We start from the raw sequence: 24,364 nt of genomic DNA, 5'->3' as shown, positions 1-24,364 counted from the left end.
AAGAAATTTCCATCACTGAACATGCCTTTATTTTTCTTATTGAGGTCTAGGAGTTTACGACAGTAGAACTGCATTGGTAATGAGACAAGTAAAAGTGTGGTGCTTGATATATTATTGATTAAAGATTTTTTTCAAATACATGTATGTCATGGCCCTGGGTCAGATCAATGACAATACCGGCCTGTCCAGTAATTGTATTGTCACAGAGATATAGCTGTCCAATTAATAGGCATTACATATACACCCGCATAAAATTATGCAATAAGCTGCAAACATAATTTGTTATGGTTGCAATATTCATGTGACCATTTTAAAATTTATCTGTATCTCCTTCTCTAGAGCACAAAAAATGGTTTACACATTTTATACCATTTCCAACAGCTCTGACAAAAATTCCTTTTAGTTACGCACAATTTTTGCGAGGAATCCTGTGTGATATAACATTCAGTCCACATAGACACTACAGATATTTTTATATAACAGCAATCTTATTAAGAAACTAAGGTATAACCAGGAAACAATATTGTAGTATAATAAAATAATACAAAATAAGATTATGACTAACTCATGAAAATCTAAACTTTAATAAATCGCTGAAAAACTGATTAATTATATATTCTCTGCTACCAGATTGTATAAGTAGTGTATATTACAATACATTAATAGTCAATTTTTTTAAGAAACAGCACAGAGGAAAAAAATTTCCTTAAAATAGAAAAATTGTATGATGGTAGGTAATAATGTCAATAAAGTGTTTGCATAGACATATATTTTAAAGCTACCGTACTTTACTGAATTAGTCTATTGTTGCATAGGTTTAGCCTAAAATGAAAACTTTGTAAATCTAATAGATTATATTAAAGCATCACTCATTTTGTTTTATTTTAGCATTGGAGTGGTGCTTCTAATTTAAGGTCCTTGACCTTACTCTTAAACTCATCTGCTGATGTCTTCACCTTCTATCAACGGCACTTCCATTGAACTCTGACAGTTTGTGACCTGCTGGATCTCTCATTTGTTTCATGGAGTGGCTCGTCTCAACACCAGAGTTGAGCGACTTTAGTCGGATCGGGTTTCATGAAACAAAATTCGCTTCAGATGAAACTGGTCCGACTAGGGCAAAAAAAAGTCGGAGTTTCGTCTGAAACCCGACCCCAATGCAAGTCAATGGGAAATAAAAGTCGGCATTGAGCGGATGACATTCATCCACTCAATGCCGACTTATATTCCCCATTGACTTGCATTGGGGTCGGGTTTCGGACGAAACTCCGACTTTTTTTGCCCTAGTCGGACCAGTTTCATCTGAAACAAATTTTGTTTCATGAAATGCGATCCGACTAAAGTCGCTCAACTCTATTCAACACTAAACAAAAGTCTATTAGAGCCTCGTAACCTGCTGCTGTAACAAGATGGTGCTGTGGGACTGGAGTGGCACCCAAAAAGGTGAAGACACTGGAGCGTGAGTATGAGACTGGGGGCAAGGACCTTATGTTAGAAAAAAAATACGTTAGAGTGTTAAGAGAACCAATGAGCAGATTTATGCCGTCTAAACTTTGAGAAAAGGGAAATAGACAACCTTGTTACAAATAGATATCTTTCACCCTAAAACAATAGAGCATTTCAAAGAATACAATGAGGCCAATTCATTAAGATAGGCGATAATCATGTAATGAAGGGCTTGGTGGAGTACGATGCTACGAATTCATTAAGAGGCGGATGCCACTTTATGAATCCAGCTCATCTTCTCTGATTTTTACGTCTCCGTGTGACTCCCCAAAAATGCTAGTCCAGTCTATGAATATAATATTATAATGTTCACAGGAACAATAAAGATTAGATAGCTTAGAAGCAAATTTATTTGGCCAGTAATATGGTAACCTATTAATATTACTATAATAGAAAGTTTTTTTGACGAAACTCCTGCTTTAAGATAATTCAAGACAAAAAATGCAGTGCTGACTTCATGTATATAATAAATCAACACAACTTTATTACTCCCATCAGTCACCACCTGCTCGCTGTTACTAGCGTCAGCAGGCGTAGGCTGATGGGAGTTGTAGTCCCATCAGCCAACACCAGTGACCAAATGTAAACTTTTATCTCTGATTACAGCTGCAGGCTCACACATTTTTAAACTTATTAGTAGTGTTGAGCATTCCAATACTGCGAATATCGGGTATCGGCCGATATTCGCGGTATCGGAATTCCAATACTGAGTTCCAATACTTTTTGCATATCGAATACCAGAATCGGAAGTTCCCATAATGCTATGAGCCCGCTCGCTTTGATTCAGCCAATGGGAATCCTCAGAAGTGTGGGCACATCCTGTTAGGCATGTAGGCATGTTAACTAATGGCATGGCTGTGATTGGCTGCTGAAATGATGTCATGATGCACTATGAAAGCCGCCGCCGTCGCCATTTAGGGTTCACTCTGCTGTGAATTCACTTAGGGACAGGCTGCTGTTCAAGACTCTGAGGGAGAGTTAGAGATAGCGATTTGCTATATAATATTGTGCTTTATCCAGGCTACATTATCAATCACTGTAGCTTTCTTTTGCCTTGCAGCGCTGTTCACTGCTGTCTGCAAGGTCTGTGTGAGTGCAGCTCACACTGTAGTGTGTCCTGCAGCCACCTCTGGTTGTAGGCTGCTCAGCGTGCGTCACTGCCTCATACATATTTATTTTTGTTTTATTGCTGCTCATTTTTCATTAATTCTCCTATTAGTTTGCATCCATCTGTATCCATCTACATTGGTTGCAAACACTATAGGAGTAGACAGCGGAGCCTTTCTGCAGCCTTTCAGTGCTAGTGCCCAGTTCTCTGCACTGTTCATGGCTGTCTGTGAGGTCTCTGTGTGAGTGCAGCTCACGTTGTAGTGTGTTCTGCAGCCACCTCTGGTTGTAGTCCGCTCAGCGTGCGTCACTGCCTCATACATAGTCCTTTTTTTGTTTTATTGCAGCTCATTTTTCCTGATTTTTTTCTCCTATTAGTGTGTTCCATCCATATCCATCTACATTGGTTGGTTGCAAACACTATATAGGAGTAGATAGAGGAGCCTTTTTTCTGGCTTGTGCCCTGCGGCCGCAGCCAGATTAGTATTAGCCTATTTTATGGAGCCTCATCTATTGCATTGTAGGTTACCTTCCTGCATTGTAATAGCTCCAAAGAGTTTGTGATACTATCGCTTTCACATCTCTGGTCACATCCTTTTTGTTTTTTTGAAAAAAAAACACGTAAATAAAGTTCACCAAACACTCCACTTGACAGTTGTGTAGGCCACATTAGCTCATTTTAAAGTGTAGTCCACACACTTTATAAAATTAGTGTTTCTTATACCTGTTAGCAGCTGTTCAGGAATAAGCACACTAAGCCCCCTTTGTACTTTTCTGCCTATCTTTATCAGTCTACCAAGATGAAGAAGGCAGGGAGTAAGGCACGTGGTCGTGGGCGTGGAGTTTCAGCAGGGAGAGGATGTGGGGATTCTGTGCCTGCTGCGGGCACCAGTGACTCAGCATCCCCCAGTTTTACCAGGCAACAGTCCTTTATGCGCAGCTTTGCAGGACCTCGCCGTACCCCACTGCTGCGGGACGAACAAATTGAAGCCATTGTTGGATGGATAGCAGCTAACGCATCGACTTCAATGACTTCCACCTCCTCTCAGGGCCAGAGCACTGAAGAGCAACCATCTGTCTTTATACTACCTGCCAAATTGCCCAGGCAGTCAGAGAGCCCTGGACAGGAGCCATCTCATTCTCTACTTCTGTTCTCTGAATCTGTTGGCTTGGAAAGAGTTGGCCAGCCAAGCAGCATTCTAGAATGTGTAGAAGAGGGAGTATGCAGTGATGTGCAACTGCTTTGTCCCTCTGAATCTGAAGAGGCGGATGGGCCAGTGCCTATGGTCAGCACACCTCAGTACGCATCAGATGATGAGATTCAGGTGCCGCTTTCTGGTGCGTACTGTGCTGGCGAGACTACCCAGGAAAAGCAGGTGTTTGAAGAGGGGAGTGTAGATGATGAGGTCGTGACCCATCATGGCGTGAGGAACAGGAAGGTGGTGGGAGCAGCTCTGAGGAAGAGATTCCCCAAACGGCCAAAACAGGAGGGAGAGGGAGGGGGCAGACTTCGTTGCCTGTAGCCTCCACTTCGGCACCCGTTAGGAGCATTCCTCTTCCAAAACCCAAAATGGGCGCACCCAGGACTTTCAGTGCGTGGTCCTTTTTTGACACAGTTGCAGATGACATTTGCTTTGTCAAATGCAAGCTGTGTAATCAGAAAGTCAAAAGAGGGAAAAGTGTCAGCAAACTCAATAACACAAATATGTGGAAACATGTGCGGACCAAGCACGTGGTGGAGTTACAAAGACACACTGAAGACGTAGGCCAACCTACAGCGCCACCTACCACCTCTTCAGCTCGTGTTGTAGCCTCTTCCTTCAGCTCACACACAGCTGGTTCGGCTTCCTCACAGGATCGCCATGGAAGAACCTCTGGCACTGTTGTCCAGCGACCCAGCGACATTCCACCCACAGCACCACGCTCCCTGTCATCCTCACACTCCCAGGCCACTCTACAGCTGTTGTGGATGGATTTACTTTTGATTTGGGTAGATTTACCCCTGTGCATACTGTGGCCTCTCCTAATTAGACAGAGTCTTATTGAGCGCTCAAGGAAGGAAAGACGCCAGACTTGGTTGGCAGCAATACCTCCCAGCAAAACTCTGGAAGTTTATTGAATATACTTGGTTTTATCAGTTGTACAGAAAGGTGTGGCTACTCATTAACATAAAGGCTTTACTTCTTAGCTAATTGGTCAGTTTTAATGCATAAACATATATGGGCGTCGACCTAAGGTGACTTAAGCATCAGATGATATACTGCTCTTTGTCTTACAATGTCAGCAATGTTCTGATATCGGCTGGCACATCTGGCCTAAACTTCCTCTTTCTATGTCTGGGACAAATATCACAAGACAATGCTATCATAAGATACCATCTGCTCCCAGACTCTCTCATGGGGGGCAGTAGGTCATTTCCACCAACTAGTTACAAGGTTCAAACTGTGAATATGTATCTGTGTGCATATAAGAATATATAAGAGTACATGAGTATATAGCAGTATATGGAGTATATAGCCTATAGCAGGCAAGTGAGATCTATATGAAATACATATTCATATATACAGTGGGGCAAAAAAGTATTTAGTCAGTCAGTAATAGTGCAAGTTCCACCACTTAAAAAGATGAGAGGCGTCTGTAATTTACATCATAGGTAGACCTCAACTATGGGAGACAAACTGAGAAAAAAAAATCCAGAAAATCACATTGTCTGTTATTTTTTTCATTTTATTTGCATATTATGGTGGAAAATAAGTATTTGGTCAGAAACAAGCAATCAAGATTTCTGGCTCTCACAGACCTGTAACTTCTTCTTTAAGAGTCTCCTCTTTCCTCCACTCATTACCTGTAGTAATGGCACCTGTTTAAACTTGTTATCAGTATAAAAAGACACCTGTGCACACCCTCAAACAGTCTGACTCCAAACTCCACTATGGTGAAGACCAAAGAGCTGTCAAAGGACACCAGAAACAAAATTGTAGCCATGCACCAGGCTGGGAAGACTGAATCTGCAATAGCCAACCAGCTTGGAGTGAAGAAATCAACTGTGGGAGCAATAATTAGAAAATGGAAGACATACAAGACCACTGATAATCTCCCTCGATCTGGTGCTCCACGCAAAATCCCACCCCGTGGGGTCAGAATGATCACAAGAACGGTGAGCAAAAATCCCAGAACCACACGGGGGGACATAGTGAATGAACTGCAGAGAGCTGGGACCAATGTAACAAGGCCTACCATAAGTAACACACTACGCCACCATGGACTCAGATCCTGCAGTGCCAGACGTGTCCCACTGCTTAAGCCTGTACATGTCCGGGCCCGTCTGAAGTTTGCTAGAGAGCATTTGGATGATCCAGAGGAGTTTTGGGAGAATGTCCTATGGTCTGATGAAACCAAACTGGAACTGTTTGGTAGAAACACAACTTGTCGTGTTTGGAGGAAAAAGAATACTGAGTTGCATCCATCAAACACCATACCTACTGTAAAGCATGGTGGTGGAAACATCATGCTTTGGGGCTGTTTCTCTGCAAAGGGGCCAGGACGACTGATCCGGGTACATGAAAGAATGAATGGGGCCATGTATCGTGAGATTTTGAGTGCAAACCTCCTTCCATCAGCAAGGGCATTGAATATGAAACGTGGCTGGGTCTTTCAACATGACAATGATCCAAAGCACACCGCCAGGGCAACGAAGGAGTGGCTTCGTAAGAAGCATTTCAAGGTCCTGGAGTGGCCTAGCCAGTCTCCAGATCTCAACCCTATAGAAAACCTTTGGAGGGAGTTGAAAGTCCGTGTTGCCAAGCGAAAAGCCAAAAACATCACTGCTCTAGAGGAGATCTGCATGGAGGAATGGGCCAGCATACCAACAACAGTGTGTGGCAACCTTGTGAAGACTTACAGAAAATGTTTGACCTCTGTCATTGCCAACAAAGGATATATCACAAAGTATTGAGATGAAATTTTGTTTCTGACCAAATACTTATTTTCCACCATAATATGCAAATAAAATGAAAAAAAAACAGACAATGTGATTTTCTGGATTTTTTTTTCTCAGTTTGTCTCCCATAGTTGAGGTCTACCTATGATGTAAATTACAGACGCCTCTCATCTTTTTAAGTGGTGGAACTTGCACTATTGCTGACTGACTAAATACTTTTTTGCCCCACTGTATTTCCATAACACAGCCATCGGTAGCACAGGCATGGGAGAAAAGGTGGCCATATTCGGCAAACCATCCCCGAGCACAGGCTCTGAATGCTGGCATTGTAAAACTACTGGCCCTTGAAATGCTCTCATTCAGGCTGATGGAGACTGACACCTTCCGTAACTTCATGGCATTGGCAGTCACACAATACACTGTGCCCAGCCGCTTTTATTTCAGCAGGCAAGCCGTCCCTGCCCTGCCAAAGCATGTGGAGGGAAAAATTAAACAAGTGCTACTAAACGCCGTCAGTAGCAAGGTCCACCTGACCACCGATGCGTGGACCAGTAACCATGGACAGGGACGATACCTTTCCCTCACTGCCCATTGGGTCAATGTTGTGGAGCCGGGTACAGATCTTGAGAGTGGTGCTGTATGTGTTCTGCCAACTCCAAGGATTGCAGGAATCCAGTCTGTACACATTGACTTCTCCTCAAACTCCAGTTCCTCTGAATCAGCGCTGCAGGAGCCGTCACGGTCTACCTCCACATGGACCCGTGAACGCTTACCCGATATGCGCACAGCCGTGGCCAAATATCAACAGGCCGTACTGAAATTAATTTCTTTGGGGAATCGAAGCCACACAGCTCAGGAGCTCTGGAATGCCATCAAGCAGGAGAGCGACGTGTGGTTTGTGCCAGCGAATCTCCAGTCATGCTTGGTAGTGTGTGACAATAGCCGAAATCTGGTGGCAGCTCTGGGCCTAGGCAACCTCAGTCACATCCCATGTCCGGGACATGTGCTCAACTTGGTCATGCAGAGCTTTCTGAGGGACTATCCGGATCTTGAAGCACTGCTGCACAAGGTCCGCATAGAGTGCGCTCACTTGCGGCGTTCCAGCATGGCAAGATCGCGCATTGCAGCTCTGCAGCGCCGATCCGCCTTTGGGAACATCGCATCATATGTGACCTACCCACCAGATGGAATTCAACGTTACATATGTTGGAGCGGTTGTGTGAGCAGCAGGCAGCAGTAATGGAGTACCAGCTGCATCAGGCGCAAACAAGTTGCACTGTGCACCGGTCACACTTCAGCACCACTGAGTGGGCCTCTATGAAGGACATCTGTCATGTTTTACGTGCCTTCGATGACTCCACGCGGATGGCCAGTGCAGATGATGCACTAGTCAGCATGACTGTCCCCCTTATCTGCCTGCTTCAAAAAACACTGCAAGCACTAAGGGAGGAGGTTTTGGAAGAGGTGGAGGATGAGGAGTCACAAATGCCATCTGCTTCTGGACAGTCTGCGCAACGTGGTTCCTCACAGAGGCCTAGGCAGGGGACACTTTGTGAGGAGGATGAGGAGGAGTCAATGGAGGAGGAAGACATCTCTCCAGAGGAGGGAGGTACACAATGCTCTAGTAGTCAGTATGTAGAGCGAGGGTGGGGTGATGCAGAGCATGCAGAGATGACGCCTCAAGCAGGGGACAGTGTTTCTTGGGCAGTTGGGAGTCTGCAGCACATGGTTGATTTCATGCTGCAGTGCCTGAGAAACGACCGCCGCATCATCCACATTCTCAACACGGCTGATTATTGGGTGTACACACTCCTAGATCCTCGCTACTGGGACAACTCACAAAGCCTCATAACACCATTGAACCGGGAGCGTAAAATGCAGGAGTACCAAGACACACTGGTGCATTCCATCATGTTCTCCATTCCAACCGAGAGCAGTGCTGCTAGTGCTTTACGAAGCAGCTCTGTGCGTCGAGGCAGTGGAGGAAGCTCTGCACAAAGAGGGAGCAGAGGCAGCGCCTCAGCACAAGGCAAGACCAGTATGGCCCAAATGTGGCAAAGTTTTGTATGCCCGCCACAAATGTCTACACCATCACAGACGGCTCCAGTCAGCAGGAGGCAACGTTTCCGTCAGATGGTGACAGACTACATGTCTTTCCCTCTCAGTGTACTCCAAGACGGCTCTTCCCCCTTCAAGTTTTGGGTCTCTAAGCTGGATACATGGCCAGAGCTTAGCCAGTATGCATTGGAGGTGCTGGCTTGCCCTGCTGCTAGTGTATTATCGGAACGCGTCTTTAGTGCCGCAGGTGGTGTACTAACAGACCGTCTCATGCGACTATCCTCCGATAACGTTGACCAGCTTACTTTTCTGAAAATGAACAAGGCCTGGATCGCGCCGGAATTTGCCAGTCCTCTTCCAGAATAAATAATTGGTTGGCAACAGTATCCATGTCTCCTGTTGTGTTCATGTTTCTACCACCTGAACTGTAATCCATGGGCTCCAACACATGCTCCAGTGTTAGTGGGATTTAGTAATGCCAGCTGCTCCCCTGCTGTGTTTCCGGCAATATCTCCTGCTCCCTCCACATTCATCCCAACATCAGATATTAAACTTGCTCCAATTCAGCCTTAACCTACTCCATGATTGACCCTGGGCTCCAACACTGCCAGTTGTTGCTCAGAAGTGCCGTCTGCACAGAGAAAAACACAAGCTCCTGTCTTAGTCGGGTTCAGTAACGCCAGCTGCTCCCCTGCTCTGTGTCCGGCAATGTCTCCTGCTGCCTCCACATTCAAACTACTAGAAACAGAGTGGAGCCAGAGGCCTAATTGGAGCAAGTTTAAAATCAGTTGTAGTCTACAACAGATATTAATCTTGATCCAATTGGGCCTCTGGCTCCACTATGTTTGTAGTATTAACCCTGGGCTCCAACACCGCCAGTTGCTGCTCAGAAGTGTCGTCTGCACAGTCAACATATGCTCCAGTGTTATTGGGGTTCAGTAAGGTCAGCTGATCCCCAGCTGTGTGTCCGGCAATTTCTCCTGCTCTGTCCACACTCACACAACTACAGATTTTAAACTTGCTCCAATTAGGCCTCTGTCTCCACTCAGTTTGTAGTTTTTACCCTGGGTTCCAGCACTGCCAGCTGGTTCCCGGCAGTGTCTTTGGCATGGGTATTCCCTCCTGCCCAGCCTGGTTCCAGCACGCCAGCTGTTTCCGGGTAGTGTCAACGTCACTTTGCCACCAATACGTTGTCCTGTCGTGTTGCGGTCGGGTTAGCCGACTCTATGGTGCCTGCAGTTTAGGTGCTTCCTATGTGTGCTGCGGGAAATGGCAATAAAGGCTTGTTCCGTAGTGCCAATAGGACAAGCACCCCCTGTAGGACTGTGGGTTTTGGTAACAGCGGCCGGCTCGCGGCCTTGCAACTTTGTTTTTCATGGGTACCTTCTGCTACCCATCTGGGTTCCAGTACCGTCAGCTGGTTCTCGGCAGTGCCTTTGGCTTAGGTGCCTCCTTCTCGGTATCCGAGTTCCAGCAACGTCTGCTGGTCCTTGGTAGTGCTTTCTGGCACAGGTACCTCCTGCTTAGTAACCGGGTTCCAGTACCATCAGCTGGTCCTCGGTAGTGCCATTGGCTCTTGTTCCTTCTGCTGCCCCTCCGGGATCCAGCACCGTCAGCTGGTCCTCGGTAGTGCCATTGGCTCTTGTATCTTCTGCTACCCATCCGGGTTCCAGCACCGTCAGCTGGTTCTCGGCAGTGTCTTTGGCACGGGTACTCCCTCCTGCCCAGCCTGGTTCCAGCATGCCAGCTGTTTCCGGGTAGTGTCACCGTCAGTTTGCCACCAATAAGTTGTCCTGTCGTGTTGCTGTCGGGTTAGCCGAGTCTATGGTGCCTGCAGTTTAGGTGCTTCCTATGTGGGCTGTGGATTCTGGTAATAAAGGCTGGTTCCGTAGTGCCAATAGGACAAGCACCCCCTGTAGGACTGTGGGTTTCGGTAACTGCGGCCGGCTCACGGCCTTGCAACATTGTTTTTCATGGGTACCTTCTGCTACCCATCCGGGTTCCAGTACCGTCAGCTGGTTCTCGGCAGTGCCTTTGGCTTAGGTGACTCCTTCTCGGTATCCGAGTTCCAGCAACGTCTGCTGGTCATTGGCAGTGCTTTCTAGCACAGGTACCTCCTGCTTAGTAACCGGGTTCCAGCACAGTCAGCTGGTTCTCGGTAGTGCCATTGGCTCTTGTTCCTTCTGCTGCCCCTCCGGGTTTCAGCACCGTCGGCTGGTCCTTGCTAGTTCCATTGGCACTTGCAGCTTCTGCTACCCATCCGGATTCCAGCACCGTCAGCTGGTCCTCGGTAGTGCCATTGGCTCTTGTTCCTTCTGCTGCCCCTCCGGGTTCCAGCACTGTCAGCTGGTCCTCGCTAGTTCCTTTGGCTCTTGCAGCTTCTGCTATCCATCCGGGTTCCAGCACCGTCAGCTGGTTCTTGGCAGTGTCTTTGGCACGGGTACTCCCTCCTGCACAGCCTGGTTCCAGCATGCCTGCTGTTTCTGGGTAGTGTCAACGTCACTTTGCCACCAATACGTTGTCCTGTCTGTTGCGGTCGGGTTAGCAGAGTCTATGGTGCCTGCAGTTTATGGGCTTCCTATGTGGGCTGCGGGATCTGGCAACAAAGGCTGATTCCATAGTGCCAATAGGACAAGCACCCCCTGTAGGACTGTGGGTTTCGGTAACTGCGGTCGGCTCACGGCCTTGCAACTTTGTTTTTCATGGGTACCTTCTGCTACCCATCCGGGTTCCAGTACCGTCAGCTGGTTCTCGGCAGTGCCTTTGGCTTAGGTGCCTCCTTCTCGGTATCTGAGTTCCAGCAACGTCTGCTCATCCTTGGTAGTGCTTTCTAGCACAGGTACCTCCTGCTTAGTAACCAGGTTCCAGCACCGTCAGCTGGTCCTCGGTAGTGCCATTGGCTCTTGTTCCTTCTGCTGCCCTTCCGGGTTTCAGCACCGTCAGCTGGTTCTCGGCAGTGTCTTTGGCACGGGTACTCCCTCCTGCCCAGCCTGGTTCCAGCATGCCTGCTGTTTCCGGGTAGTGTCAACGTCACTTTGTCACCAATACATTGTCCTGTCGTGTTGCGGTCGGGTTAGCCGAGTCTATGGTGCCTGCAGTTTATGGGCTTCCTATGTGAGCTGCAGGATCTGGCAACAAAGGCTGGTTCCGTAGTGCCAATAGGACAAGCACCCCCTGTAGGACTGTGGGTTTCGGTAGCTTCGGCCGGCTCACGGCTTTGCAACTTTGTTTTTCATGGGTACCTTCTGCTACCCAGCTGGTCCAGCAATGTCTGCTGGTCCTTGGTACTGCTTTCTAGCACAGGTACCTCCTGCTTAGTAACCAGGTTCCAGCACCGTCAGCTGGTCCTCCCTAGTTCCATTGGCTCTTGCAGCTTCTGCTACCCCTCCGAGTTCCAGCACCGTCAGCTAGTTCTCGGCAGTGCCTTTGGCTTAGGTGCCTCCTTCTCGGTATCTGAGTTCCAGCAACGTCTGCTGGTCCTTGGTAGTGTTTTCTAGCACAGGTACCTCCTGCTTAGTAACCGGGTTCCAGTACCATCAGCTGGTCCTCGGTAGTGCCATTGGCTCTTGTTCCTTCTGCTACCCATCCGGGTTCCAGTACCGTCAGCTGGTTCTTGGCAGTTCCTCAGCCTTCTTGTACCTTCTGCTACATTTCCAAGTTCAAGCTTTTGGAAATGGTTCTTGGTTATCACTCTGGATCTCCCTGACGACGACCCTGAAGACCACCCCGAAGAAGACGACGACCACGAAAATGATGACCCTGAAGACGACGACCCGGAAGACCACCCCGAAGAAGACCAAAAAGATGACCCTGAAGAAGATGACCAAGAGGACAAAGAACATGAAGACAACCACCAAGATACAGAACAACAAGAGACAGAAGACCAAGAAGCAGAAGAACAAAAGGCAGAAGAACAAAAAGCAGAAGAACATTAAGCATAAGACTAAAAATCAGAGCAAAAGATATTATCTAAATTATAAGCAGAAGAAGACTAAGCAGTATATGGGGGTGAGTCCGTTCCTCCTCGTGGTGCCCCTGGAAAATGCCTGCTGCTGCAGGCCAAACTGAACGCTGACCAATCCTGTTGTAAATCTTTTGTGACAGGCAGAACGGAAGGTGTAATCTTCAAACTTTTATAGATAACAACTACAGGAATGCCTGTCACAAATAAGAATATGATGAAGAAGAAGAATAGGAAGAAGATGAAGAAGTAGAATATGAAGAAGAATAATAGTTGAATAAGAAGAATATGAAGAATGTAAAAAAAAAGAATAATAGGAAGAAGGTGAAGAAGAAGAAGATTAATAAGGTGAAGAAGAAGTTGATGAAAAAGATGCTGCTGCTGCTGAGGATCATGAAGGAGAAAGTGTGGGAGAAGTGAAAAAAGGTGAAGAGCATGGAAGTAGTGAAACATACATATCTGACAAAATATAAAAAAGGTTAACATAGTCAATATCTTTGTAACTCCGAACGTCTTTAAAAAAAAAATTATTCCTGCTATTCCATTTGATTGGGCTAAACCTCTATGCCTTTAATGTCTCCTCCACCTCTCCCAATACATTCTACATTATTATTAGTTGTTTTTCTTCATGTAGAATTAACCTACAAGGAAAGAAAGGGTTTATTTTAATTCCGATATTTCTGTCCCATTGCCTTGCATTGGTTTCCGGTATCGGAATCGGCGATATCCGATACTTTTTGGGTATCGGTCCGATCCAATCCGATCCGATATTTCACGATATCTGATGGTATCGCTCAACACTACTTATTAGTTAAATTATTTTTATTAGAAGTATAGACTTAAAGGGGTTTTTTCATTAAAAAGTACATTTTAATCAATAGATCTTAGAATAAAAATAAGTTCCACAGCTGGATGTGTTAAAAAAAATGTTCCTGGGCTGAGATAATTTATGTGCCACTGCTGTGTGTTATATAAACTGTGCTGGAACATGGTCTGAACATACCACAGCTCATGGGCAGGGGAATGAATAAAAGAGAGGATGCAGGCAGGAGAGCATGGGATCACAGATGCTAGTTCTGTAAGGTAAAACATTTATCTGTCTATTTAAAAACTTGATTTACCTCACAGAAAGAGTCAGCTGTGATCCCATGCTGTAATGTCTGTATACTATTTCGCTTCCTTCCTTCCTGAAGTATGGCCCTGGTCGTCACTTTGTACTGAATGTCTATAAAGGAGGTGATTGTACACATGAATGTCCCTCCTCTGTGGCCTCATCTTCTGTCTCGGCTCTAACTCTGCTCACTTGGCCCAGCTCTCCCAGGTCTGATCTCTCTTGGGTCTTCACATGCCTCTGGTCTCTCTTGGGTCTTCACTTGGGTCTGTTCTCTCTCTGGTTGACATTTGGGTCTAGCATCTCTCAGGTCTTCACTTATAAAGGTGTCAATCAGTGACCAGTGACCACCAGATGGCATTAACTGTGCGCATCTTCTCATTTGTCTATCTCCTTGCGCAGGGGTACAGTTATAAGATTATCTCTGAACAAGAACATTTTTCTAACACATTTAACTGTGGAACTTATTAGTGTTTTAAGATGTAATAATTAAAATGGACTTTGTGGGACAACTCCTTTAAATCTCCAAGTTTCCCAATTTTTTGTGCAGTGGTGTCAATAGTCTTGCACTTTACCTTTTTTTATTTTCATTCACCATTATTTTTTTAGAGTCAGCTGTACCTTTCTTGTGCCCTGAATAACCTATATTGTTCACATCTACAATGGTGGTCTGCGGGGACAAAACACCATCTACTCCTTACTACAACTATTGCTTGCTCTGCTGTCTTATTTGTGATGATGAATGACAATGTGTTTTCTGTAGTAAATAAATAAGATCTCTCAAACATTAAAGGAGGTGGAAGAAATCCATAGCTTTTGTTCTCGATGACGGACGGGGTCAAAGTTCGAGATGATGGAGGACAATGTATCTCTAGGCTACAAAAATAAAAGCAATTCACATTTTCTGTAGTCAATTGTACTGTATCTTGCAATCCACATTGCTATTGATATCAGCAAAAGCTTCTATATCTTATCTCTAGTATCCTAGTTTCTATGGAAAACCATATGACACTCAGATTAAATAATATAATGAGAGTTGGACAACATTCATGGGGTATAACCATTTCCAATTTTTCAGGTCTATTTTTAAGCTAGTGTATTGCAAGGCATCATATAGTAATGATTCATATCTTTCATTGATATAATTACTTAAAAAACCTAGACGTGCTGAATACACCTTCAGGCTTTTGGCAAATAAGAACCTAGTCGAGCAGTGAATATAAACTAGTTTGCTGCAGTTTCTTATCCACATACGATACAGCAGTGGATCTAATCCTAATATTGAAGAATATGGGTGAAAATACATGTAGAGCATGTCAATGACGGAGAAAATGAAGAGGGAAAAAATGCTATAAATTGTCTCTGTATATTCTTTTGCTAAGAAGTGAAATAAAAACAAGGAAAACATGTCAAGATACGACAAGCTTGGCAATAACAGCAGTTATAGTATACAACTTTCGTTCTTCCTGATGCTAATGTAATATTTTACGTACAAATCAGTGGATGCTGTTTACCCTTTTTCCAGCTTTTCCCAACATGCACATGGCTCAGCTAGACTTACATGATACTGCGCTGTTGGAGCAAGACACACTTTCATCCCGCTACACGGCACACAGCCGTGACAACAAGCAGATTGCATGCTTTAGATGTGGCCTACTTAATGTCGTCTGGTTCTCCCTGACTGGTAAAGAAGGAGCTGCTAAGAGAATATTAAGAAGACAATGTTCTTTCAGCCTTTTTTTGTTTTGCAAGATTTGATTCCAGCATTGCTCACAACTGTGTCAATTGTTTGCCTTAATTCAGAATTACTTCCCTATAGTTATGATTTATTGCTATTTACAAACACAAAACACATCTATTAGTACAGCATTAAATCATAAGAAATGCCGTCTCCATGACAGAACTAACAATATATGAGTAGAATAATCAAAAGAAGATGAATATTTAAAACAAGCTACATATTCTCTGTTGCCCTTTTTACAGCTCGCAGCAATTTACATCTAAATGTCATCGAAATGGCATATAGATATATGTACTACGTGCTGAAGGAAAGTGATTCTTTCTCTTACATTTGCACGGCCACTTTCTCTTATGAGGGGTTTCTGAATTTATGCTATGTGTTCCAAAAACATGTACATTTATATGTTAAGCTTTCTGCCCAATCCGGATGTCATTTATTATTATATTTGACACATTAATTCATAATAGGACCAGCACTTCATCTCCCTTTGGATCGTCAAATTAATAACACAGATTGCAAAATAGGCAATACAATTCCATGGGAGCCAGATATATTTAACATTGCCTGTCAACACATTCACTGTGGGAGGGAAGGCTGAAAAGGTTTAGGGAGGCTGACCAATCTCAATTCTATAACGATGCATTTTATGCCTCATAGAAAAGCTTACTAGTAGGATGAGAGATTTTCCCGAAATTCGATTCCAGCAGATTCGCTCAATTGGGAAGTGGGACACAAAAGTTTGATTTGCATTGAATAAATTCAGTCAGTAGAGATTGAATTTGCTAGGAAAGAGTTAAAACTAAACTTTTATGCATATCTATCTTCTTCCATATTCAAAACTGTTCCACAGCCACTCAGTCCTCTAAATGTTCCTCTTCATAGGGCCCTGTTGGGACTAGTCAATGGTGGTAGCTGAAGAAAGATCTGGAAGAAGATGGAGGCAGAAGAGTAGAAGAGCAGTGATCAGTGGACCAGGAGACCCGATTGTCGAAAGATAGGTATGGAGAGCGCAAGGATAAATTTAGGAGAAGTAGGAGATAGATCTTCTGGTTGACCACACTACTGAGAGGAAGGAGTAGTTCCACTTGTGGTAGTATTTCAAGTAGGCTATATTAACATGTTTTAGATTTGTACTGAACTCTTTATCAAAAACAGTTTGAAATGAACCTGAAAAAGGTTAGTAAAAGATACTTGTAGTAGCACCACATGTGGAACTACTTGTCTCACTTCTTATTTTCTACAAAAAATTGCTGAAAATGGGAGAAATTTGTCACAAAATCGATTCCTTTAGTATCAATTTGCTTATTATACTCTCAATCAGAACTAAAGTAATGCAAACAAAATATTAACCATGATAAGGCACCTGACTAAAAATACAATGCTGGGAAAAAATGGTTTGCACCTTTACTGAAATCTTGTGTTATTGTAAATTTGGGATTTCGTACAGTAAAGAAATGCTTCTCCAAGAAATAAAAACATCAGACATAACTTTTAGTTATTTTCCATTTTTTTTTTAAATTCAAGGTCTATCTATAGAATAGGGCATCAATATTAGTAGATTGGTGAGGATCCGAATCTTACCACCAAAGAACATTTATTTTAAAGGACTAAGCTACAATACCAAGGAGAACAGCTACTAGAGTATACAGTTGCACTGGATAAAAATAAACAATGAAGGGGCTGAAGCACACACTGGAGCACTGCATTCTCCTGTAAAGACCTGATTGGCAAATAGTGCTGAAAGTCAGACTTCACTTTTGGGCCATTTAAAAGATTGAGCATCAATTTGAAAGTCTCCCCTCCATACTTGTAAAATACACTTAGTGAACACTAGAAATGGCAGCTAAGAAACCATGTCAGTTGGCAGATAGTGTGATTGTGTCAACTCAGGTTGTGTTTATGGTTATTAACACAATATGGTGATAAATTAAGCCATTTTACATACTGTTCACCCTCTTTTTGCAAGAGACCCCAGAACAGGCTCATTTTTTTCTTTTCTTTTGTTTTTGTATTATGTCATGATTATTGACATGAAGATGTGACTAGTTAATGACAGGAAGAAAAATTTCAACAATTTGCAAAATGGAGCTCATCAGGTCAAATAACATTCAAGAGTTGTTAATTCTTTTACTCTATAGACCAGAAAAACTCAAAAAGAGGAAAAAATCCTCCGAAAAATTCAGATACAAACCAGACAGGCCTAAATGCATCTGCACTAATACAGGGTGCAGCGGACCCAAGTAAAATGGCAGCTGCACAGGTGCATAAATACCAAATGAAACAGCCAGCCTACAATCAGGGATTGGCCGTGTGGTACACCAGTGCAGAAGAAATAATCCGCATGTGGCAGTGTTCACACAGGGAATGCAGGGCTTCTGGTTCACAACCTCTTAGTAACACCATATAGGGGGGCTGCCCAGTGCCAACTAGAATGCATCCCGTGTGAACAGAGGCCACAAGTTTGCAGAACCATTTGGGCCCAACTGCACCCTGAAAGAAATATAAAAAGTGCACAAAAAAACATATCAATATATGTAAGGTATTGGTTGATATTAAGGCCTTAATACGGAAGCTGGCAAACTGCGTCAAAGTTCCCTACACTTGCCAGTCCTACTCTAACATGAAAACCTCAAAAAGAGGAAAAAATCCTCCAAAAAATTCAGATACAAACCAAACAGGCCTAAATGCATCTGCACTATTTGACAATTGCCTTCTGATGACCTCAAAGATAAAAGTCTAAAGGGGTTAGATTAGGAGACCTTGGTGGCCATTCAACTGGCCAATGATAACCAATCCACTTTCCAGAAAACTGTTCATGTAGGAATGCTTGGACCTGACACCCATAATTGATGGTATGGTGTGGTATATGGGGTACAAAGATAGTGGGGCCATTCTTCATCAATGGAAACCTCAATGCCACTGGATTTCTGAAATTGCTACATGTTGCCCTCTTTATACACTGAAGATGGCACGTTCCCCGAGTTTTTCCAGCAAGATGGTGCACCACGACAATATGGGTGTCTGGTCCGAGCATTCCTACAATGGATCTGACCCCCTTAGACTAGCATTTCTTCTGTGGTTTTGCTATCAGTGTGTCAAGAGTGGGAGAAGAGGGTTGCATTGACATTCCAACACAATGGGCAGGACATTGAACATATTTTATAAGTGGTCATAAACTTGTAAATAACTCTTGAAAGAATAAAGTTACATCAAAACCAAGCATACCATTGTTATTCTTGTGAAATTCTCAATAAGTTTGATGTGTCACATGACTCTCTTCTCATTAGAAAAAATAAAGTTGGATCTAAAATGGCCAGCTTCAAAATGGCCAACATGGTCATCACCCATCTTGAAAAGTTTCCCCCCTCCCATATACTAATGTGCCAAAAACAGGAAGTTGATATCACGAACCATTCCGAATTTAATTTAGGTGTATCTATATAAATGGCCCACCCTGTATGTAGAAGTCTATGTGGGGGCTCATACTATATATTGGAGGCTACGTGGTGGCTCATACTGTATATATGGGCTGTGTATGTACTCTTACTGTATATAGGGGACTGTGTGTGGGTTCATATGTAATATAGAAGGCTGTGTGTGGGCTCATATGGTATATGGGGGCTGTGTGCAGATTCAACAGTATATAGGGGTATGTCAGCATACTTAGTTCTGCTCAATATTCAGTGATACAATTAATATTAATATAAATAATTATAATTAGAGTTGAGCGACTTTTGGTTTTTTAGGGTCGCGTTTCGTTTCGTGAAACCCGACTTTTCCAAAAGTCGGGTCGAGCAAGATCGTCCGATTATAGGGAAAAGTCGGGGTCGTCCCGAAACACGAAACCCAATGTAAGTCAATGGGGAATAAAAGTCGGCAGTGAGAGGAGGACAGGAAACACACCGACAGTGCCCATTTGAATGCCAAAAGCATCAATTCTTCTTACTTAAGCTTGTCAACCTTAATTAACTTCATAATACAAGTTACGCACTGAAAAATGGCGGTTATTTGGCTAAAGTTGTGGGGGGGGAGGGCTGACTGCAGGTTTTCATGTGCCCTGGGCGAAAGAGCGCCCCTTTAACACATACCACAACTCATCATGCTCCGATATGGCAGAGAAATAGTGGTATAGTACAATGAAAAATACCTCATTTTTTACATCTCATGACGAGGCCCATCTATTTCTCCATACAAAATCATTGGTCCCATATAATGTTTGAAACAGTATATGATGAGCTCCACATAATGCTACAGTATATGTTGGTCCCCATGGATGAAGCTCCACTGTCTTATGGGCCCAAATAATGCTCCAAACATAATGGGCCCCATTTCTAATGCTCTAGTGTATAATGGGCCCTGTAAATGCTGCTCCAGTGTCTGATGTCCACCTTTGGAATGTTCCAGTGTATGGTGGGCCCCATCTATCATTCTCCAGAGTATAGTGCTCCCCAAAAATTGCTGTCCCAACATTGAAAACAATCAAATAAGTCTCCTCGCTAGGGAATCCCTGTACTTGTCTGGACTCCTCGTCGTCCCCATCTTCCATCTCACTGCACAGTATTTCAACTTTGCAAGTGCTGTGATCCTGAGCAAGCAGGGGGGGCCCACTCGTTGGCGACGGCACTGGCACAGGGCCCCTGATAGTACGGTGGTGTGTCTGATGGCGGGTGGGCCGAACCTGCACTTTCATCTGCAGCTTCCTCTTTGTCACCGTGTAAGATGGAACTGTATATGGGAAGGGTAACCTGAGTTTCATCAGGGTCAGATTCAGGTCGTGTAGCGTGCGAGGGGAATGTAGTGGTCTGGGTCAATGTACCAGCAGATTCATCGAGCAGTGGCTGGGCATCAGTGCACTTGTGTCACCCCCAGGAGTACGGTCGCCACAGTGGCATTACCTTCTTCCTAGGGAGTGTGATGTCATGCTTGGGAGCAACGAACGATCTCTCTAGCAGGTTAACTGATTGGGCGGCGTTATTCCCACGAGTCATGACCCTCCAAACAGCGTTCATGAAGGCAAAGTGTTTGTTTTACGTGGGCAGTATGGTTGCAAAGCTGAACCTTAAAGGAATGTCCAGAAGGGCACCACCAGGAGTGGAGCCTACGGTTAAATTCAACTCCACCTGGGAAACCTCAACCATGCCAGCTACAGAACAGATGCACACATTGCAAGCTTAATTCCGTTAACGAACGAGACTCCGTCATGCCCCGCGGTCCGAGTCCGGCTTACTAGAGGGACACGTGAGGCTCTGGCACATGAGATTGGCCAATAACTGGTGTGTCATGCCCTTACATGTCCGTGGCTGCATGTGCGCTACACTGAAAAGGCCAGCGTTTGTCGCTTACAGGTGCAGATAACCCGCTGAACAACGTTAGTGATGGGGATCACTGATTACAATTTTTACCCGCGAACAATGATTTCCCAGTAAGTGCAGGTCAACCGCAGTTCCGGAATTAGGCCTAACCGTCATTCCTGAAAAAATGAAAAACTTACGTGTGCAAACCACAGGTGCTGTAGCTTGCTTAACAGCTCGCCAGCCGTTCTCACGCCCAGTATGGATTACACGTGATTGCACAAAGGTGAGAAAGGGTACCGTATCCCCAGATAACATGTATGGATAGCGTACACATTCAAAATATATGTCTATACATCAGGAGGCAGGCTCAGACGGTGTTAGGCCCAGTATGGATTGCACGTGATTGCACAAAGGTTAGAAAGGGTACCGTATCCCCGGATAACATGTATGGATAGCGTACACATTCAAAATATATGTCTATACATCAGGAGGCAGGCTCAGACGGTGTAAGGCCCAGTATGGCTTGCAAGTGATTGCACAAAGGTTAGAAAGGGTACCGTATCCCCAGATAACATGTATGGATAGCGTACACATTCAAAATATATGTCTATACATCAGGAGGCAGGCTCAGACGGTGTTAGGCCCAGTATGGATTGCACGTGATTGCACAAAGGTTAGAAAGGGTACCGTTTCCCCAGATAACATGTATGGATAGCGTACACATTCAAAATATATGTCTATACATCAGGAGGCAGGCTCAGACGGTGTTAGGCCCAGTATGGATTGCACGTGATTGCACAAAGTTTAGAAAGGGTACCGTATCCCCGGATAACATGTATGGATAGCGTACACATTCAAAATATATGTCTATACATCAGGAGGCAGGAAGATGGTGTTAGGCCCAGTATGGATTGCACGTGATTGCACAAAGGTTAGAAAGGGTACCGTTTCCCCGGATAACATGTATGGATAGCGTACACATTCAAAATATATGTCTATACATCAGGAGGCAGGCTCAGACGGTGTCAGGCACAGTATGGATTTGATGGCCCAGACTACACAGCGGAGGAGCAGGGAGAGGTAAAGATTGCAAATGCTGGGGCCCTGCCCAAGCAAGGGGGGCCCACTCGTGGGCGTCGGTACTGGCACTGGGCCCCTCATAGTACGGCGGTGTGTCTGACGGCGGGTGTGCACCACCACCGTCAGAGACACTTGATTGCACTATGAAGGACCCTGTGCCAGTGCCCGCGCCCAAGAGTCGGCCTACCCACCTGTCCAGGGCAACGGCACTCGCACGGTGTCGTGCGCTAGGTGGTGACCCCGGCCATGGGGGGGAGGCAGCACAGTTAGGGAGTTTTAGAAAGTGGCATATGTTGATGTTGGACATTCAACTGATGCAAAAGGTGAAATAGGTCAAGTCCCAGGAAGAGGTGGACCAAAGCAAGCCATTTTTCTGTCATCCTATGTGTCATCAGGGGAAGGTGGGACAAAATCCTTGGAAACCCATGCGTGGTTCATTTTAATGAAGGTTAGATCATCCACATTTTGGGTTGACAGACGGGTCCTTTTTTCTGTCAGGATTGATCCAGCTGCACTGAAGACTTTTTCCGATAGCACACTTGCAGCTGGGCAAGCGAGCTCCTATAAGGCATATTGTGCCAATTCAGGCCAGGTGTCCAGTTTAGCGGCCCAATAGTCAAAGGGGAATGACCTGTGTGGGAGAACATCGATATGGGAGGAAAAGTAGTTTGTAACCATAGTTGACAACTATGGGCAGTTGTGTGAGCGGTACTTGAAAAATCAGTCCACAACATTGTCATGAAACCCCTGTCTCCAACGCCACTTCTGCTGTGTGCACCACGAACACCTCTGCCAAGCTGCCCCCGGCCCGTATGGCTCGTGTGAGAACCATCACCGCTGCTGTGTGCTGGGAATGCCTCAAGCAACCGATTTACCAGAGTTGCTTGTTTATTAGCCAATATTAGGTCAAGGTTCTCCTGTGGCATGATGTTTTGTAATTTGCCTTTATAGCGTGGATCCAGGATGCTGGCCAACCAGTAGTCGTCATCGTTCATCATTTTTGCAATGCGTGGGTCCCTTTTTAGGATCTGCAAGGCATAATCTGACATGTGGGCCAATGTTCCCGGTGTCAATGATGCACTGCGAGTGCTGGTTGGAGGAGCACTTTCTGGCAAATCCACATCCCTCCAGTCACGCACAAACCCTGTAGCAGACCTTGCCACGCCAACATTTTCACTTGCCCCATGAGATGCATCCTCCTCCCCTAAGTAATCATCCCCATCATCCTCCTCCTCCTCCTCTTCTTCCTCCACCTCGTCCAGGAGAGGTCCCTGAGCAGACAATGGCTGAATGTCATCAAGGATTCCCTCCTCCTCTTCCTCCTCATCAACATTGGCTGCAGACGCCTGCTCATTAAGGTGCGTCATAGTTTGCATGAGCAGACGCATAAGTGGGATGCTCATGCTTAGGATGGCGTCGTCTGCGCTTACCAGCCGTGTGCATTCCTCAAAACACTGAAGGACTTTACAGAGGTCTTTCAGCTTCGACCACTGCACACCTGTCAACTCCATGTCTGCTCTCAAAGTGCCTGGCCGTGTATCCTCCCACAAATGCATTATGGCCTGCCTCTGCTCGCACAGCCACTCCACCATGTGCAGGGTGGAGTTCCACCTTGTTGCAATGTCGATAATGAGGCGGTGGTTGGGAAGGTGGAGCAATCGCTGCAGCTTCTGCATACGAACGGAGTGTACAGGCGACCGGCGGATGTGCGCGCACAGTCTTCGCACCTTCTGGAGCAGGGCTGTTAACTACGGATAATTTTTGAGGAAGCACTGCACCACCAGGTTCAAGGTGTGAGCCAAGCAAGGTATATGGCTGAGTTTTGAAAGGGCTATGGCTGCCACAAAATTATGGCCGTTATCACTAACTACCTTGCCTGCCTCAAGATGTACACTGCCCAGCCATGACTCAGTTTGTCGCTTCAAGTACTCGGCCAGCACCTCGGCGGTGTGTCTGTTGCCCAAACACATCATCTGCAACACAGCCTGCTGACGCTTTCCACTAGCTGCTCGATAGGGGGACACATCGTGTGCAACAGTGGCAGCTGCAGATGGAGTGCTCGTACGACTGCGCTCTGTAGACGAGCTTTCGCTTCTGGAGGAGGAGGAGGGTCGAATGCCTACAGCCAACTGTTTCCTATACCGTGGGCTAGGCAGCACTGTCCCACCACCGCTGTCCCCTGTGGACCCTGCATCCACCACATTAGCCCAGTGCGCAGTGATGGACACGTAACGGCCCTGGCCATGCCGACTGGACCATGCATCAGTTGTGAGGTGCACCTTTCCGCTCACTGACTGCTTGAGTGCATGGACAATGCGGTCTTTCACATGATGGTGGAGGGCTGGGATGGCTTTGCGAGAGAAGAAGTGGTGACTGGGTAGGTCATAGCGTGGTACTGCATAGGCCATGAGTTTGCGGAAAGCTGTGCTTTCCACCAACCGAAAGGGCATCATCTCAAACGAGATTAGTTTGGCAATGTGGGCGTTCAAACCCAGTGTACGCGGATGAGAGACTGAGTACTTTCTTGACCTACTCATAGTGTCTGGGAGGGTGAGCTGGACTTGAG

Source organism: Dendrobates tinctorius, unplaced genomic scaffold (assembly GCF_039654945.1).
Source record: "Dendrobates tinctorius isolate UK_male_01 unplaced genomic scaffold, ASM3965494v1 ptg000016l, whole genome shotgun sequence".
NCBI classification, from domain to species: domain Eukaryota; kingdom Metazoa; phylum Chordata; class Amphibia; order Anura; family Dendrobatidae; genus Dendrobates; species Dendrobates tinctorius.
This window is presented reverse-complemented; position numbering follows the sequence as displayed.